This window comes from Thamnophis sirtalis, unplaced genomic scaffold, assembly GCF_051295495.1.
Source record: "Thamnophis sirtalis isolate CommonGarterSnake01/CBP01778 unplaced genomic scaffold, rThaSir2_p1.2 scaffold_15, whole genome shotgun sequence".
Taxonomy (NCBI): domain Eukaryota; kingdom Metazoa; phylum Chordata; class Lepidosauria; order Squamata; family Natricidae; genus Thamnophis; species Thamnophis sirtalis.
Genome location: NW_028261395.1, coordinates 43,190,760 through 43,196,053, shown reverse-complemented (window position 1 = coordinate 43,196,053; position 5,294 = coordinate 43,190,760).

Sequence of the window (5,294 nt, the reverse complement as noted above, 5' to 3'; positions counted from 1 at the left end):
CATGTTTGACAAACCAAAAGAAGAAGAAGAAGCTCCAAAATCAAATGGTCAGCTAAATTGGGCCAACATGTCCCCATCCAGCACTTCAACAGTAAAGGGGGGCGTGCATAAGTGCACCAGTGTGCCTCCCGTCCCCATTTATTTCTATTCATTTCCTTTAAGGTTCAAGGTTTATTACACTTGTATGCCGCCCTATTCCCGGAGGGACTCAGGGCGGCTAACAAACCGAAGGGGAAGAGAATAATACAGACAAAAAAGCAAAAAAACAAAATACGGAAACAATTTAAAAGCAGTCAACAGCCAAACAATTCGAGTGGGGATGGGAACTCATCAGCCCCAGGCCTGTTGGAACAGCCAGGTTTTGATGGCTTTGCAGAAAGCCTGAAGGGTGGTGAGGGTCCGGATCTCTACGGGGAGGTCGTTCCAAAGGGCCGGAGAGCCACAGAGAAGGCCCTCCTCTGGGTGGTCGACAATCGGCATTGGCCGGCGGATGGAATTCGGAGGAGGCCTAGTCTGTGGGATCTGATAGGTCTTTGGGAGGTAACTGGCAGCAGGCAGTCTCTCAAGTACCCAGGTCCAATACCATGAAGGGCTTTATAAGTGACGACTAGCACCTTGAAGTGTATCCGGAGACCGATAGGCAGCCAGTGCAGCTCGCGGAGGATAGGTGTAACGTGGGTGTACCGAGGTGCACCCACGATCGCTCGCGCGGCTGCATTCTGGACAAGCTGGAGTCTCCGAATGCTCTTCAAGGGCTGCCCCATGTATTCATGTCCAAGTTCCTACTTATTCCTGCTACCTTGTACATATTTGAAAAGTAAAGAGATAAATAAAATAAACTCCAGGTGGCATTTTAGTAGCCGAGCAAGTAGGTCATGGTTAAGTCATTCCATTAGCAAAACCAGGAAAAGAAAATAAGATGGATTGAGCCCAGGTGAAATGCCCGAAGAGGCTGAGCCTTCTAGAGTAACCAATGGAGTATCTCACCATGTGGCATGTTATTGACTCTAGAAAGAGTGCAGAGAAGAGCAACAAAGAGGATTAGGGGACTGGAGACTAAAACATATGAAGAACGGTTGCAGGAACTGGGGGTGTCTAGTTTAATGAAAAGGAGGACTAGGGGAGACATGATAGCAGTCTTCCGATATTTCAGGGGCTGCCCCAAAGAAGAGGGAGTGAAACTATTCTCCAAGGCACTTGAGGGCAGGACAAGAAGCACTCTGTGTCACAGGAGGTGAGGACGCATGTGTATGCTGTGCGCATCCATATGGTGGACGTCGGCCCCCTGTTGCACCATACCGGTTGCACCGTGATCCGGAACCCACCACTGAAGTGAAAGTGAGCGTTATGGGACCGGAGGGGATTCTAGGGCCCGGATGGTTATCGATGGCTCTCAAAAGAAGTGGTATTTCTGTTGGGGATCTTACCTGAAATTTAAAGGCAACACATATTTAATCATTCATGTATTAACCACAGCTGGAATTGTATTTGCACAACAATGGGAAAGTGAAGAGATCCCTACTGATGAGAAGGCGATTAGGAAAATATTAGAATGTGCGGAAATGAAAAGATTAACCCTGGCAATTAAGGAGAAAGAACAAACTGAATATTATCTGACATGGGAATTGTTTTATCAATGGTTAGATAATAAAAATGGAAGTTGGAAATAAAAGGAGGTTAAAGAAGAGTAGAAAATATGTTAAGACAGAGACGCAAACAATGTGGCAATTGTTAGCATTACAATGATGAGGATTATTATGCTTAATGTTATTACTATATTCTTATTTGAAGATACGTTCGGAGGGAAAAATGAACAGGTTCACTATGCCCCATATACTCAACATATCATAATTGTAAGAGCAGAGAATTGATATTAATGTCATGAATGATGTAGTAAATTCTGATGGTTACTGCACAGAGATATTTATACCCAGATGACACACCGTTCAAGAAAAGACGGAATGTTTATATTTTAAAAAATAAAAACTTTTTTATGAAAAAAAAAAAAAGAATTTAGAGTCCCTTCTTCTGAAGTGACAACCATCCCTGGAAGGCGAACGCCAGTAAGATGTAATAGGTGAAATAACAGGTGAAGCCGAGGGGCATTTGAGCAAAAGAACAAATACTGTATGTAACTTCACACATTTCTCATTGCCTCACCTTTTCCTCGTCTTGGTCAACCCATCGTTTTTTTTTTATCTGCGCACCCTGTTCTTTTTCAGCCCTGTTGACCTGAAACTCTCCTCACAGATCCAGTTTTGGCTCGGTAACCCCATCCCAAGTGCAGCCAAGCCTATGCCATCCATGTCCTTCTGCCAAAACGGAGAAGTGCTGTAACACGGGGAGCTTCCGCATTGCTGGGCTGACTTTGATTGAAACTGACTTGTCTCTCTGGCCAGTTTTAGTCCTGGAACAGGGAGCAGTAAATTACTGGTCCCTGGGTAATAAATGGCTAGGTATGACTTTCATAAGCGTACACAGACTCAAAGAAAACAAAGGTGTGTGTTATTTATAACAAAAAATAAATAGATTAAGACCTCACCGAAGATGCTTGCAAAGGTGCTTCATTGTGGCATGGAGGAATCTTCATATTATTTTTCCAGAGCCTCCAGATAAAGCTGGGTGGATTTTGATACTGCTGGAATCAATAAAATAAATTGGTCACAGAGAGTTTGGTTGAATTAAGCATGAGTGAGTTTACTAGGGTTTCTAACTTAATGGGGATGTGGTGGCTAAGTGGCTTGTCGATCGGAAAGGTTGGCAGTTCAGCGGTTCGAATCCCCACCGCCGCATAACAGAGTGAGCTCCCGTGACTTGTCCCAGCTTCTGCCAACCTAGCAGTTTGAAAGCACGTAAAAATGCGAGTAGAAAAACAGGAACCACCTTTGGTGGGAAGGGAACAGCATTAAGTCATGCCGGCCATGTGACCACAGAGATGTCTTCGGGCAGCGCTAGCTCTTCAGCTTTGAAACAGAGATGAGCACCGCCCCCTAGAGTCAGGAACGACTAGCTTTAACTTAATGGATGGGTGCCCCAGGCACCCACAATTCTAAATCCAGATTAATTGTTGGATGAAGAGGTGAAGCTCAAACAAATGAACCATATTATGGGTTATTGTCATGGCTCATACAATGGCTGAACTTCCACAATACGTCAGATTGAAACTACCCCAGCCAAACATGTTAGAAAAACTCAACCTACTATAGATTTCTGGCAAGCATATGGTGGTTGTAAGGGGTTGAGCTGAGGAGATCTTGGTTCAATCATGGGGGAACTGCTACCCCATGCTGTCTTTAGCTTCTGCAAGAGAGGGAGAAAATAAATTAAAAACGGTAGCCATCCAGATAATTTTCTGGCAAGAAACAAAGGCAATGCATTTCCATCTCAACATTTTTTTGATTCTGTTTGATGCCATTTGTGTCACTTAGTCAATGAAATGTGAACCTCTCCATTAATTTTAAAGCCACACTTGGAATGTTGCATTCAGTTTTGGTCGCCATGATGTAAAAAAGATGTGGAGACTATAGAAAGAGTGCAGATTAGGGGATTGGAGGGACTGGAGGCTAAAACATATGAAGAACGGTTGCAGGAACTGGGTATGTCTAGTTTAAGGAAAAGGAGGAGTAGGGGAGACATGATAGCAGTCTTCCAATATCTCAGAGGTTGCCACAAAGAAGAGGGAGTCAAGCTATTTTCCAAGGCACCTGAGGGCAGGACAAGAAGCAATGGGTAGAAACTAATCAAGGAGAAAAGCAATGAAGAATTAAGGAGAAATTTCCTGACAGTGAGAACAATTAACCAGTGGAACAACTTGCCTCCAGAAGTCATGAATGCTCCAACATTGGATGTTTTCAAAAAGAGACTGGATAACCCTTTGTCTGAAGTGGTGTAGGGTTTCCTGCCTAAGCAGGGGGTTGAACTAGAAGACCTCCAAGGTCCCTTCCAACGCTCTCATTCTATTCTATTCTATTCTATTCTATTCTAATTTCATAGGGTTTAAGGCTGAACAAGAACTTAATTTAGTTGTTTTAATTTATATATATATATGTCACCTGATTCCGAGTGACTCTGGGCTTGTCGAGTTCAAAGAATGATTTCATTTTGCCTGGGCAAGCCCGATGAGAGATTTTTTAAAATGACACACAGCTATACACCTTTGTAAGATGTTTGCAACTTCCAGAGAGTCTCAGCCCACACTTTGAAGACCCGAGGGTTATGGTATTACAGAGGGATCATACATCATTTAGCTGGGGTGTGCCAACTCTGAGCACGGGGATGAGGTAGCATTTGACTCAGGGGCTCATGGGAAGGGATTGGGGTGGCAGGGTGAGTCAGAATTTCCCTGGGGAGTTTAGAAACCTGTCACTGAGTTCAAAGAGAAAATCTGGATGATATAAGGCCAGAGGTTTGGATCTTTTGTTTATTGTTAGAATGTAGAATAACAGAATTGGAAGGGACTTTGGAGGTCTTCTAGTCCAATCCCCTCGTTAGGCAGAAAACACTACACCACTTCAGACAAAGGGTTATGCAATTTCTTCTTAAAAACTTCCAGTGTTGGAGCATTCACAACTTCTGGAGGCAGGTTGTTCCACTGATTCATTGTTCTCACTGTCAGGAAATTTCTCCTTAGTTCTAAGCTGCTTCTCCCCTTGATTTGTTCCCACCTGTTGCTTCTTGTTCTACCCTCAGATGCCTTGAAGAATAGTTTGACTCTTTCTTCTTTGGGGCAGCCTCTGAGATATTGGAAGACTGCTATCATGTCTCCCCTAGTCCTCCTTTTCCTTAAACTAGACTGTTATTCTAGTTATGTTATTCGTATGTTTTAGCCTCCAGTTCCTAATCCTCTTCGTTACTCTTCTCTGCACTCTTTCTAAAGTTTCCATATCTTTTCTACATTGTGTTCATGCTTGATGTTTTCATGTTGGGGGACCATGTTGCTTACATTCTTCCCATTCGTCCATTAAATCTGCTCTCTGCGGGGTCCCTTGGTGCTCTCTGAGCTTGGCTGTTTTCTTGCAGACGTTTCATTACCCAACTAGGTAACATCATCAGTTGGGTAAGGAAACTTTCCTCCACTGACGCATAGGATGCGGGTAAAATGTTGACCTGGGAGTTTCATCAAATACAACCACTTTCTTTTTCCTTTTCTGTTCTTTTAGCATGGGGCTGCAACCAAGGAAGAAAGAATTTCACCATATTGCAACAGCCCTTACTTCTGCTCTACGTAAGTAAGCTGATATGAGATTGGGGAGAAAGATAAGTTACCTTGTACATAGATTTTGCAGGGGCTTTTT